The sequence below is a fragment of the Prionailurus bengalensis genome, chromosome B3 (genome assembly GCF_016509475.1).
Source record: "Prionailurus bengalensis isolate Pbe53 chromosome B3, Fcat_Pben_1.1_paternal_pri, whole genome shotgun sequence".
In the NCBI taxonomy this organism is placed as follows: Eukaryota; Metazoa; Chordata; class Mammalia; order Carnivora; family Felidae; genus Prionailurus; species Prionailurus bengalensis.
In genome coordinates, this window is record NC_057355.1 from 139097747 (window position 1) to 139113198 (window position 15452).

Below are 15452 nucleotides of genomic sequence, written 5' to 3' on the forward strand. Positions count from 1 at the left end.
TAGACCTCCACTGGATCTGCAGTAGGATGTGTTAAAGCATGGTAGACCGACATCTCCCAGGTTTGACACACACAACCACCTGCCTATTGGACGTCCCACCTGGATGGGTACCCTACAGCTACCTCAGACTCAACTGCACAAAAGCCAATCTCATTGTGATTTCCCCCCAAATAGTCTTCTCTTTTGTCTTCCTGAGTTCCCTCTCTCAACTGATGGCCCCACCATCTACCTAGTAACTCAGGCCAAAAACCTTTATCTCCCTGACATATCTCATGTTCCAGTAATTTCCTTCTCTCATCCTCCCCATTATTGTTATCAACAACCTTTCTCTCTGACAAGAATGGCAGCCTACCTACAATTATCCCTCCAGCTCTAATTTAGCCTTTGAGGTCCTATTAGAATGATTTTCTTAAACTGCTACTCAGAGTATCTCATTCCTCTCCTCAATAACAAAAGTTCATACTCTTAACCAAGAGTCTTAGTATTCAAGCCCCACCTTTTCAAATTTTTACTTATTTATTATTTATTTATTTATTTATTTATTTATTTATTTTTGAGAGAGAGAGAGAGAGAGAGAGAGTTGGGGAGGAGCAGAGAGAAAGAGAGAGAAAAGAGAGGGAGAGAATCTTAAACAGGCTCCACACCTAGCATGGAACCCAACATGGGGCTCCATCTCATGACTGTGAGATTGTGATTGGAGCTGAAATCAAGAGTTGGACACTAAATGACTGAGCCACTCAGGCACCACTAAAGGCCATTTGATGTCTGTCTCTACCCTCATTTCCAGCATCATTTTCTGTATCTTCTACTCATACATCTCTAAGTTCTAGGCAAACATATTGATCTCCTGTCCTTGGTTCTGGAGTGTTCTACCTCTCTTTCTTCAGGCTGTTCACTCTGCCCGGGATGCTTTCCATCTTGCCCAATATGGTGTTTCAAAGTCCCACCCCCTTTTCAAGAACCAGATCAAATGTCACCCCTTCCATTCCTCTGGTCCCCCTTTGCCTCCCTTCACCTGAAAGTAGCATGTTTGAATTAAACCTCTCACTGTTTGTATTTTGGGGGGTCTCTGGTCGATGCCATGCATACCTGAGCAAACCTGTTGCCCTGTAAGCAGTTGGAGTAAGGGCCAAGTCTTCATCATATTCCATGCTCTTCGCTCCAAGGTACCTGTGCATAAGTGGAACTTTGGAGGCTATTAGAGTCAAGTGGGAGTCCAGTCTCTGCTTGAACGCTGTGTGACTTGGGTAAGTTTCTGAACCTCTCTGAGCTTCAATTTCCTCCTCACTAAAACAGGGGTAATGAAATTGACCTCATGGTAGCATTGTGAGAATGAAGTGAGGCAACAAAAGCAAAGCAATGAACATTTGCCTGGCAGATTGTAAATGTTAAATAAAGCTTCTTCTTCCCTCCAAATTGTAGCTTTGAATATGTGCAAACAGAAGTAGAACAAGTGAAATCACATGCTACTCATGACTCTACTCCCAAGGGGACCCATTTCTTGGGCAAGGGTGTAGGACCAAGGGGATTTCTCCTCCCCTTCTGCTTTGCTTTCTTGCAAAAAAATTGTAATGAACATTTCATTTTTTTTTTTTAAGTTAGAATGCATTGCTATCAGTAAATGTGCGTGTATAACATATTCATATTGAGTCATGCTATTTTCCACTGACCTCTCTGGAAATTTTCTGGGCTTGCTCTTGAGAGTTTCCACCCAAAGACTGCTAGCTAAGCCTGTAAAATGTAAAATGATCATCTCTCTGAACAATCCCGAAGTTACTTGGATCCCCCATGGGATCCCCCCACTCCACATTCAATTTCCTTTCATCTGTCTCCCGGGCGGCTCCTGAAATGAGAAGTTTTAATTGTTGTTCTCACCAGGGTTTGGAAGGGCACACAAGGCATATTTAATCATTTGTCTTTCCTGCTGGAGTGGGTGATGGATGGGATGCATTCATGTGGTGTTTCCTCCCCGGATCTTGTTGTTACAGCGTGATGTCCAAGCGGGGTCAGCCATCATGCCAGGGGTCTTGAGATATGCAGGGGCCACCCCAAATCCCAGAGGATGAGAGGTGCTGGACAGGAGAGCAGGCCAGCATGATCCCAAAAGGTGGTGTAGCAGAAAGAACACAGGCTGTCGAGCCAGCCCCAGCTGCGCTCGGTCCCAGCTCTGCTGTGTCCTTGTTTTGTCACGTCAGGCAAATGCCTTGTTTTGTCTCTTTGGTCCTCAGCATGGTCCTGGGGAACATGAGAATACAAATATCTTCTTCCCAGGATTTTTAGGGGTTAAGTGAAGGCCATCAAAGTTCCCCACCACAGTATACGTGCATGATGCAAAGGGTCAGGTGATGAAAATCCCCCCTTTGCATCTGTAATTTTTCATCTGTCTGTAGAAGATGCCCTTTCAGGTGATGTTGACATTCATACGACATTCAATTTCTGAGCAAGGACCAACCACGTGTGCTCCAGATGATATGGAAAAATCTGCCCCTTACTCTCAGGGCAGTGAAAGTCTAGTGGAGCTCAGGAAAGGCTGATGAGTTACTTAAGTCCTCCAGTCCAGTATTGTTGGTTGGGCAGAGGGAGATTCTACAGAAGACTCCAGAAAGCAACAGAATCAACTCAAGCCCAAGACCCAGATCCAGATAGCACAACCTCCACCCCTGGATGCTAACACCCTTATTTCATAGATGAAGAAGCTGAGGCCCAGGAAGGTTCAAGTGCCCCATTCAAAGACGCACAGCTGCTGCCTGACATGGGAAAGTCAATAACCATTTCTCAGGTGAATGAGTGAAAAGGGCCTGAAGATCACTAGTAACTGCCCACTTGTTTTCGGGAGGCATCTGGGCCCCTTTACCCTGTCACGATCTGTCATTTTCAACTTGTTCTATTCATCATTCCAAGGAGCTGCCCTCGTTACCGCATGGCCCTGGTTCAAGCAGGAGTCTGTACCAGACTCCTATACCACCCAGAAGCCCTTGGCATGGAATTCAGGGCTCCACAAAGCTGAACTTGGGCTCACTTGCCTGACCTCATCTCTGGTTACAGAGTTCTTCTTGGTGATTCTAGGCTCCAGATCTCTATAGCCTTTCTGGCCACAGTCCTCAAAGCTTCCTACTTCTTTACCTTTGTTTACCTTGTACCCTTTCCTCACCCCTTTCTTAGCTCAAGGGGCTTTTCCTCAACATTTCCTGCCTTCAGAATTTTAGTTAAACATGATCTCCTTGGAAGGAGTCATGTCCCGTGCTCCCAAAACACTGCCCGTCCCTCTGGAGATGGCTCTTCAAAGCCAGCTGTGGAGTGGAGCCATTTGTGTCTGTTACCCACTTGGGTGAGCGCCTCAGGGATGGAAGAAGAAGACTGATTTATCTCTGTAGCCCCAACTCCCAGCCCAGGGTTTGCCATTGGGTAGGAGCTCAGTATGCACCAGGTGAATGAATGATTGTATGAACAAATGAGCCTAACTCACGTTCATCTGCAAGGAGCTTGGGACAAATGAGTATGAGCTGGTTGGTTAGGGCAGTTGAGAGCATCAGTTGTGCTTAGCTGAGTGGGCTACAAAGGATGAGAAGGGGGCCGGGCCCAGATGGGGAGCTTTGGTGAAGACCCTGGCCAGCCTGGGAGTTGTGGACATCAAGAGTGCCATGTGGAGGTGGTGGATAGACATTACAGTGCTTTGTCGACATGTAATGGATGCTTGTGATGTGCCAGGACTTGAGTTTATCCCATTCCTTACTTCATTTACTCCTCATGGTAACCCTACAGAGCAGTTCCCACTATTACCCTCATTTGTCATCATTCTCATTTTGCAAACAAAGGGCTGAAGTAATTCACCCACAGAGACCCAGCTAGTGAGTGGTGGAGCTGGGAGCAAAACCCCTTCTGTCGGCCCCCAGGGCTTATGCTCTCAGCCACCTCACTGCATTCACATGACATCCAACAAATGGTGCCTTCACCTGCTACAAAGTCTTGCTCAGGGCTAATTCCGGAGCCGAGACTATAAAGCGGACAATGACCTATGCAATGCTAAGAGAACAGATGTCATGGAAATAGCTTGGATCTCTTTGTGCATGTGTGTGTGTGTTTACCAAAGCTGGTTACAACATTCTCTTACTCCATTTGGGCTGCTATAACCGAATACCATAGACTGGGTGGCTTATCAAGAATAGAAATGTATTTCTTCTCCGAAGGCTGGAACATCCAAGATCAAGGTGTCAGCAGATTCAGTTCCTGGTGAGGACCTACTTCCCATCTTCTTGCTGGGTCCTCACATGGCAGAAGAGACAAGGGAGCTCTCTGGAGACTTTTTCATAAGGACACTAATCCCATTCAGAAGGGCTCCACTCTCATGACCTAATCACCTCCCAGGGACCCCATCTTCTTATACCATCATATTGGGGATTACATTTCAACATAGGAACTTAGTTTTGCCTCCCTCTTTGTTTTTATCTTATTTTTCCTACCCTTCCCCTGTGATCATCTGTTAAGTTTCTCAAATTCCACATATGAGTGAAATCATATGATATCTGTCTTTCTCTGACTGACTTATTTTGCTTAGCATAATACCCTCCAATTCCAACTATGTTGTTGCAAATGGCAAGATTCATTCTTTTTTGTCACCAAATAATATTCCATTGTATATATATATACCACACTTTTTAATCCATTCAAAGAGACTCTTAAATACAGAGAACAAACTGAGGGTTGAGGGGATGGGGAAATGGGTGATGGGCATTAAGGAGAGCACTTGTTGGGATGAGCACTGGGTGTTCTATACAAGTAATAAATCGCTGGAATCTACTCTTGAAGTCAAGTATGTTAGCTAACATGAGAATAACAAACAAACGAACAAACATAGGAACTTAGGTGGGAACACAAATATTTAGTCTATAGCAAATGTTTTTTGGGTACAGCTCATAGGTACAGAGGTTGTCACAGTTTACCAAGCTCCCCTCTGTTATATCTCGTTTGCTACTCACACCTATCCTACAATGCTGGTAGTGTTTTACAGATGGGGCTCAGAAAATGTTAGGTAACAGAAGCATGGTCACATCCTAGCTTGGTGATAGATTTGGAAATTCAGTGCATGTCCATTGCTTTGTCTTATAAGTGTTGGGGTCTTTGAGGATCATTCGTTAATGACACTCCTCCTTCCCTGTCCAAAAGAGAAAGTGGATGGAACATTAAGGTTGGAGAACATGGCTTATATCCTTGGGTAAGTGGGCTTAGCAAAATTAAACCCTAGTATTAAACTGACTTACCCACTTAGTCCAAGCAGCTGGAGTGGGACTGTCCATGTGCGAAGAGGTCCACACAGGTTAGTCCTAGGATGTGGAATAGCAGAGAACTCATGCTTTGGTGGGAACACTCACTCTCAAGATGAAGACTGGAGGAAGTAACCTGCCTGATTTATTTTTCCATACTTGCCGATTAGATAGGTAAGTCACTTCAGCCCCTGATGAAATTGAGGGAAGGGAGTAGAGAGAGGCCACTAACAAAGTTCCTTCCATGTGGAAAGAGATAGGAAACATAACAAGTTCCATTAATCATGTTCCTTCCTTAACAATGGAAATATCAAGAGGAAGGAAAACAACTTTCCCCTCGTAAGAAGAAGAATCACTGAAAATACCGGACCCACTGTCTATGCCAGATTGTTGTCAAGAAAAGGTATGTGATGCCTGACTTGAAAGGTATGCCTTGCTAGGAAATTTCACTAGAATACAGCTGGTAAAGGAACACGCTTTCCTTTCAGTGCTGTTGAGAACAATCTTTACGTTTCTTTTCTGAGCATCTTGCCAGTGAAGAATGTGGCAGTCAGGCGAAGTCTTCTACCTGATTAAACGTGTCAGAAAGTTAAAACAAAGGCCTTCCTGTGTCCTGGAGCAAGAATATCCTGCCTCCTTCAAGGTCCTTTTCGCTGGACTAAGACTCAAAATGAGACAGAGTAACAGGAGAAAAAATCAAATTGAGTAGTGTACATATGGGGAATCCACACAGATGTGGAAACTCCAGAGGCAGTCAGGCACAGTGAGACATGTATGTCATCCTGAGCTAAGGAGAAGGGGTTAGGGGTCTGGAACTTCAAAAGGAAGAAATACACTTCATAGGAAAATGGGGGGGAAATGCATGTTTGGTAAATAAATGTTTGCTGGGCCAGTCAGAAACAATGAGGCATAGAGGGCTGAAAATCAAACAGGTCGTGCTAGGTTCCTCTCTCACCACCATCCCTAGTTCATATCATAATGTAGTAATCTATGGAGATAGCTCTCTTCCTGGAGTAGGTCCTCTATCTAAATTATTTTTAGGCAGTTTGGGGGGAAGTAAAGAGCGCTTCCTGAATTTTCTGGGTTTTGATTGCTTTTTCTTTTTTTAAATTATTATTATTTTTTTAATTTTTTTTCAACGTTTATTTATTTTTTGGGGGACAGAGAGACAGAGCATGAACGGGGGAGGGGCAGAGAGAGAGGGAGACACAGAATCGGAAACAGGCTCCAGGCTCTGAGCCACCAGCCCAGAGCCCGACGCAGGGCTCGAACTCACGGACCGCGAGATCGTGACCTGGCTGAAGTCGGACGCTTAACCGACTGCGCCACCCAGGCGCCCCTAAATTATTTTTTTTTAAGTAGGCCTCACATGCCATGTGGGGCTTGAACTCACAACCCTGAGATCAAGAGTTGCACGCTCCACCAACTGAGCCACCAGTCACCCCCGATTGCTTTTCAACTCAAAATAATCTTCAAACCAAAGTGGCTTATCTTGGGGTGGCCTTTTCTTGGCCTCTACACCTGAAATTAGCATGATTATGAAAAATAATGGCATTTTAATTTGAAATACACAGCTACAAAATATGAGAAAATTCTTAGGGGTTTTGATGGAAAGCTTATCCAAAGTATTAGAACTCTATTTCAGCCTTAGATGTGTGTCCCAGAGATAAAATTTTAAATAATGTAGAAAGAAACATTCTATGCCTAGGAATATATTCAGTTAAATTTAACTAATAATAATTGTTTGAAAAATACCACACTGTTCCTAGGTGTTTATGCTTTTTTAAAAAATCAGTTTTATTGAGGTATAATTTACATACTATAAAATTTGCCAGCTTTAAGTATATCATTTTATGGGTTTTGACAGAGGTAAATAGCCATGTAATCACTGGTAATAGTTATTAGTTAGAAAAATACCTAATTCCTTATGCAGCAGTTTATGCCTTTTATAAATCTTCAAGGGATCATTCTTTGTTCTCTAGAACTTACCACATCTAACCAATTTCATATAGAATTACATTTTTGACTAAGGAAGGGAACAATTAAAAACTTCCTTTGCACGCAGCATGTATTTTACAGTGAAGCCATGTATGAGGGACAGCACAGTCTGATGCAAAGCAAAGTCCCTCAAAAGGGGAGAAAAATATTTGCTCAATAGCAAAACTGATAATCCCAAATTCATAAAGTAGCTGGAAACCCTGGAGCTGGAAAGTAGCTGGAAACATTGCTTTCTTCAGCTCTGGGGTGATGGTCCCCACACTCCCCTAACATCCTCTCAGGGCAGCTCACGCCCATCTCATCCTGCATTTACATAACACTTTACAGGGAGAAAGTGCTTTCACAACCATTTTACAGTTTAAAAAGTGCTATTGCCTCCATTAACTTATTTAATCTCTTCCTGCTTGCCCTGAAGCTAAACAGGTCCTCTAGTGAATTCACTCAGAGTTGGATCCTGAAAATATCCAACTCTGTTTGCCTGCGTCCCTCTTGCCAAGCCTGGCTCTCTTAATGGCAAGGTGGAAGGTTCCACTGCCATCAGGCTAGAAATCCGTCCGGACTACCCATCATCTTGTAGGTTCCGTTGCCACCGAACGCTGGGTGTCGGGGGCTGATGAACTGGAGAGTCTTCTCCAACAGTAATTTGGAACTCAGGCTCCAGAGCCAAGACCCCTCTGGGGTCTGGCTGGGATTTGGGGTGTGTGAAAGAGCAGTGCAGGAGAAGGGTCCAGAGTGAATCTCAAGAAAGAAGTCTTTTGCCTAATTGCGAGGGTGAGAGAGAGTCCTTAGGCGAGGACGGCAGGGAGTTTTCTCCCCATCTTCAGAGGAAGTGCTCTGCTGGCCCAGGACACAGAAGAGAGATAGAATGGGGGATGACTTATGCCCTTCCCCATGGCAACGCCCACATCCCTGGCCCCAGGTGGAAGCAGGTCACTAGGATTAGAATAACACCTTTGGGGGGCAATGCTTTAGGAATCAGAGAACCCGGATCCAAGTGTCAGCTCTGACATGAAATTGCTGTTCACCCTTGAGCAAGCTTTCTCTGACCTTCGATTGTCTCACCTGTCAAAGGAGGGGAGTTGATTGTCGGGTGTCTTCTAGAACCAGAATTCTAGCACTCTGTGGAAGGAGAGCTAGGGGGAAGAGATACCTAGAAGTTGTGACAGGTGGTTTGAGTGGTGGACCAGAAGGATGGGGAGACCGTGTGCTCTGCAGACATAGGCATCTCAGCCTAGTGGTGCCCCAGCTCCTCCTTACCTCTTGATGACTCTACTCAGCATTCATTTTCCCTTCTTCTTCTCTTTGGGTCCTCTTGGACCCCTCAGATTTAGAGCCCTGAGGGATCACCCCAGTTTGTACTATGACTTGTCAGTAGAAGTGTGAAGGTTTTGGAGTAAATGGATATTGACTCAAATACTGGCTCCAACCCTCACTCTCCTGGCAGGCCGTCTCTCCTTTCTCATCCATGCCTGTGAAGGAGGGATAACGTTTCCTATGTCCCAGATCTGTTGGGCAGATGATGTGTGTAAACAACTTAACATAGAAGCCACTCAATGAATGACAACTATTGCTGATAATAATAATAATAACAATAATATTGAAATAGTAGAAGACTCAGAATCACTGACATTCTCTCCCCCACTTTCTCCCATTCAACACTGTAGGGGCTCCCATGGAGATATCAGAACCATGGCTTGATCATGAGTTCTGGAAGCCCTTCTTCCCCATCTCCCCACAGAGGAAAACAAGCTTGGAGCAAAAAGTCTGGCACTGGGATGTGCCCCAGATCCACACGCACCAGCTGAGAGACCTTGAGCCCTCTGAGCCAGTGTTTCTTGTTTGTTAATTCATTCATTCATTCAGTAGGCTTTTTTTTGGGAATTGTGTGCTGGATGGCATTGTGTAAAGGAGATATGTAACCTCAATCTACCTGTCTCAAGGGTTGCCATGGGGACCTGAGGAGATGATGTTAGGGGGAAGTTGGTGGGATTTAAAGAGGGTTCTGAACATTGGTTATTGTATTACTATCACTATAGTCATTGCTATGGCGATACACAAGGCCAGGTACATGAAACTATAAGTGAGGCAGGAAAGGCCAGAGAGTGCTCTTAAAGGGGTTCATGCAGAAATCCAGCTTCTGCTGACTTGAAGATGGAGAGGAATCTGACAGCTGGACTGCGCCGCCTGGAAGGGCAGGACCAGGAGGTGATCCTGTTCATCCTGCTCATCCCTGTGTCTCTGGTGCCTCACCACACACCAGGCACAAGCGAGGGTCTCAGAAAGGATGGAAGGGAGCAGGGAGGGATGGGTATGGCAGCTACTTCAGCTGTGTCCACATGAGGCTTGCAGTCCTAAATATTTATATGAAACCAGTTATCCCACATGTGATGTTCTCTCCAGCAATGCTCAGTTGCTTGGGTGCCAGCACCTAAAGAAGGTAGTTGAAGAGGGTCATTGAGCTCAATCATGGTGGTACCTGGCCAAGTAAGAGAAATGGGAGGAGAGAGACAACAATGTGGTGCATTCTGAAAGAAAATTGACTTTAAGAGTGGACCAAAGAATCTAAAGTTAGAAGGGGTTGTGCACTGGGAAAGTGCCAGCCCTTGGAATGGAGAATGTGGTCAGATGGAGGAATGGTGGCAGGGGGGCTGGAGTGAGTGACCTGTGGAATTCTTGCAGCTGAGGTTTGCAAGGTGATGTGATCACTGGTGGTGACAATGTCTGGGGTGTGACAATGCGAGTAGGTAATCTTGTTGGGATGAAGAAGGTTTTGGATGTAGAAAGGTCAGGAACTGATGGGCCAAGGAGGTGAGTTATATACACATATGTTGTAGTTATTGAGAATGAGGTTTTGGATGGAAGAGATGGTGAACCGAGAGTTCAAGTTAGCAGTGAATGAGAGGAATAACAGAGATAAGTAACTGACCAGAATAAGGGGAGGTACAGCTGGGTAGAATGAACATCGAGAAGTGAGGAGGGAAAATGGTCTGGAATAGGCATTATGAAGCAAGGAAGACACTTAACTTGTTCCTGGTGCTGAGATAGGAAGATACTTTAGGCATGTTCTGATACATGGGGACTTGGTTTTCCAGCCAGCAGCCAATTAGAAGCAATAAACCAGGAAGGAGAAAAGACACCAAGAGCTGGCCTAATAGTTGGTGGTAATGCTAGGAGTGGTAATGCTTGGGCTGATGTCAGGGGGAAAACTGATGAACTACACAAAGCATATGCACTCAAAACATAAAGTGGTCCTTGGGGAAATGGCTGTTTCTAGGGCTGGAGAAGGGAATACACAAGATGAACCTGGAGTGTCTTGGAGCACTGGAAAGTCAGGAAGTACAACCAAGAAAATCCACAATGATGGGAGTATGCCAAAGGGATACAGGAGCCAACCAAAGGGGCTCCCAATGACCAGAGCTGCAACAATTTGAATCACAAAATAAATTGAGTTGTACCAGATTATAACCTGAAGTATAAAATAAATATCCACACATCCACAGTGACATACATACGTGATAGAATAAATGAGAGAGAATAGACAAATCTCACATGCACAAGAATTCCAAATAATTTATGTAAATCCGCCACCTTCAAGTAGGAGGAGCACAACTTCCCATTCTCCAAGTGTGAGCTCTGCATAGTGACTTCTGAAGGATGGCAGAATAGGCCACCCCAAACTATGCCACTTTGGCATACAGATTATATTGAGCTGAAGGCAATTGAGAACAAGCAGATATAAGGAAAAGACTCTCACCTCCCTCTACTTCCCAAAAGCAAATGCATACACTTATAAAGGTGTCTCCCCCGTCCTTCTCTGCCAGGAAGGACAGAGTTAATCAATGAGACAACTGTAGGAATCTTAGCCCAGAGATAGCATCTGAGGAATCTACATAACAGATTATACTAACTAGCTTTTATCTTTTATCCATTCCCCCATATATTTGCCTTCCCCAGAAACTCAAAGTCCTTTTCCTTGGTCTTGTCACTTCTGTTCAGTATGTAATTTTGTTTTGTTCAGATGCTCTCTAAGCCTGTGTTTTAACCACTTTTTTGAGTTACTCATCACCGAGTGCTCCCACCTACAATGCATGTGTCAGTGCTCTTCTTTGTTTTTCTCATACTAACCTGTCTGTTGTCAGGCCTGCCACAGGGATCCAGACAATGACCCTAAGATGAATAGAAGTTCTCCTCACCTACACAGTAGGGGACACTACTGTGCTCTTCCCCTCCAAAGAGTAAAGTATGGGAAAGTGGGGAGGGGAAATGAGGGGAAATGAGTAACTTTACAGGGGATAAACATAAGAAGCATGGCCTCAGTCAGGTGATCAGGACTGAGGACAGCAGTGAGAAGTCATGATGCTAGTATGTACCCTTCCTTGCTATCTTATGGTGATCTGTCTGGTCTTCCTGCCCCAAACCCGTAAGCCCAGCCTAATAATGAGAAAAACACCAGACCAATCCCAACTGAGGGACATTCTACAAAGTACCTGACTCACCAAAACTGTCAAGGTCATCAGAATCAAGGAGAATCTGAGATCCATCACAGCCCAGAGGAGCCTTAGGAGACATGATGACTGAATGGGATATGGTGCCCTGGGTGGGGTCTTGGGACAGAAAAAGAATGCTGTGTTGGAAACTAAGGAAATCTGAACAAAGTTTGGTTCATTAATGACGACAAATGTACCATAGTAATGTAATAAGGTAATGACGGGGGAAACCAGGTATGGGGTGTATGAGAACTCCCTATACTATCATATAGTTTTTCTATAAATCTAAAACTTTTCTAAAATAAAATTAAAACCTTATTTAAAGAATACAGTGGACTAGTTTCTCTCAGTGAAAGGACAAACAACTCTGCATACTTTATTAGGATCTATGGGTCTCAAGACCCTTGTTCTAAAATACTAGATATTCATTATGAAATTTATCATTTTGAAAAAATAACATTATTTTTCAGCCACTTAATTTCAGATGGCAGGGATGAATGTAACACCTTTAGAAGGATGTAGAAGACATCTTTAGCTCTAACAATGATTAAAAAGTCACTTGCATCACTGACTGACAAATGAATAAAGAAGATGTGGTATGTATATATACACACATACACACGCAATGGAATACTATTCAGCGATAAAAAAAGAATGAAATCTTGCCATTTGCAACAGTGTGGATAGAACTAAAGTGTATTATGCTAAGTGAAGCAAGTCAGAGAAGGACAGATATCATATGACTTCACTCATTGGAATTTGGGAAACATAACAGATGAACATAGGGGAAAGGGAAGGAAAATAAGACAAAAATAGAGAGGGAGGCCAACCATTAGAGATCTTAAATACTGAGAACAAACTGAGGGTTGTTGGAGGGGTGGTGGGTGGCGCAATGGGTTAAATGGGTGACGGGCATTAAGGAAGGCACTTTTCAGGATGACCACTGGGTGTCATATGTTAAGAGATGAAGAGTTTGCCTCCTGAAGGCAAGACTACACTGTATGTTAACTAACTTGAATTTAAATTTTAAAAAAAGCCACTGGCACTACAGATAACGTTGGCTACAACAGTTGAAAGCTCCGGCTTGACTATTAGCCAGACGTGGGCTTGAATCGCATCTACTAGTTGTGTGGCTTTGGGCAAGTACACTAGACTTCTCAGGACCTCAGTTTCTCCATCGGCAAAATGGGAATAAAGTACCTGCTTTGTGTTCAACACTTTCATGAAAATTAAATGAGATAAAACACAAGAAAAGAGTCTTGCAAAAGCTGTAGAACTCCTAGCCCCTGGCATACACTTCACACATGACAACCCTCAAGCAAGTTGTGTCCAAGTCACCCATGTCTCCTTTGGATAGGATTGGAGTCACCATGGCTGCTTAAACCTTCACAAGCACACAAATCCTCCAGGGATCTTAATAAAATGCTGATTCTGATTCAGTAGGTCTGGGTGGGGTGTAGACTCTACATCTCTCACGAGCGACCAGGTGATGCTGATGCTGCTGGTCTGGGGACCCTATGATGATCAGTGAGAATCCAGACTACCGTGGACTGGCCCTGACCTGCCCACTCAGTGTCCTTGGGCAAGTGACCTTCCCTTGCTGGGACTTACTCTCCTGTCAGTGAAATAAAACAGTACAAACTAAAACAGAAAAGGGCAAACATTTCCTTTCCAAGAGCGATGGCTTTGCCTCCCAAAGTGACAGCACTGGTCTATCCTGGTGCTGGCTGGCTGGCAGTGTCTCACACCCAAACCCTGGAAAACCCAGGCAGTGGCTGCACCTGCCAGTTCCCTCCCAATTTCTCAAGAGGTGACCCTGTTCCAGCCTCCCCAATTGCTTAAGGTTTGCAAGGATCATAGTGGGGACATTTAAAAGGCTCAAGGGGGGAAAACCCCTAATTTTACAGATAAAATTAAATGGAACAAATTGCATTATTTCCATCTGAATTCCCTTCCTCGTGGCTCATTTTGACATGCAGGAAATAAATTGCCATCAACCCCCCAAACCAGCTGCTTCCAGTCAGAGTGAATGGATCATGATTTAATGAAGACAGCCATCTGGTACAGGGTAAAAACCCTAATTAAGCAATATATGAATCAGAACAGAAGTAGCCAAGTCCTTACAGCTCTGTAAATGCCGGAAGCCACACTGGAGTCGTCACCACGTGGGACAGCCTCTCTCTATGCAAGCGTGGACACAGGAGAAACCCGTCCCACACCTGCGATCCTACAGCCTCAACAGGAGGGTCCAGATCCTGGGGTGTAACTGAAATAAACAACCACTTCCAGAGGAACCTTGGTGTCAGTAATGAACACCCTTCCTGTGCATGCGGCGTGTCACAGTTTGCCAAACATTTCATGCCAGGAGTACCTTGAACCCTCTGCCACTCACCTCTATGGGTAGGGCTGACAGTCACAGAACCAGGGTTATTGATTCATTCAAGAGCCCACAGCCAGGAAGGAGTCAGGTCAAGCCCAGAATCCAGGTCATTGGCCTCCAAATCCTAACATGGTGGCTGCCTCCTCCTTAGGTGAATATCCCTAAGGTCCTTGTGCCATCCTAAATTACGGAGAGACTCCAATGATCCAGGCTCGGCATGGTCAGCGCCCTCTGCCTCTTTCAGATGTTGGAGGGAAGGTTCTAATGCCCCTTAAAGTTATCTGGACAGCGTTCTTGTTGGACAGAGGGCCAGCTAGCTGGGAGACCATGACCATTGTTTCAAGGTTGTGTCAGCAGAGCCTCCAGCTCTCTGCCTTGCACCTCACAGGACCTCAATGAATAACTGTTGAATGGGTAAAGGAATAAATGAATGACCTTGAGAAGTCCTTGTATCTCTCTTGGCTTAACCTTGGAACTCCAGAGAAACATTCAGTTGCTACCTCTTGCCATAATTTAAAGCTCTCAATATATTTCGTGTTTATCAAGGACCTCAATAAAAACAAAGAAGCACCACCAGACGATGCACTCCTACTGGAGCAGGACCAGTGGGACCACTGACCAAGGACCAGAAGTCTTCAAGCTCCGTACCTTGCCAGCCTGGAATTGTCCTGCTTTAGCAGCACTGCTGGAGGTGGATGGTAGCTCAGCCTTGTCTCAGCTTCCATGTCCTTTGTTACTACAGAGGAGAAGTGCATTTTCCCATAGGTTTCCCTACTAGTTGTGTCTTTTTCTCTTTTGGAAATCGTGTCTTTCGTTCATTTAACTGCAGAACATTTTTCTATTAATGGGTCTGAGTTCTTTATATGGTACAGTAACCCTTTGCTGCAAACATTATTCCCGTGTGCTTTCTCCCCTCTGCCCTCCACATCTCTGTGTGTTGAAATTTTAAATGTTGCTGGAATCCCTTCTGCCCATTGTTCTCCCTTGGGCTTTTTTCTGTCACTGCTCTATGACGCAAATCTCTCCTCCCCCCAGATATTTGATAAATATTCATTTCCACTTCTTCCAGTGTTCTATTGATTTTTCTCACATTTACATTACCTCTGTAATCCATCTGGAATGTATTTTGATATTTGGAGGAGGGGCTTTCCTTCGGGCTTCTTACTTCTTCATTCTCCATGTGGCCGTAGAGGCCCAGACAAGACCGGATTAAAATGGAGGCGACTAGACACCAGCATGAGCCTGAGCGGATCCCAGGCTTGTATCAGGCACACTGAGTGTCTGAAATTAGATTGCTCAGGGGAAAGAAGGCTCGGTCATCTTAGC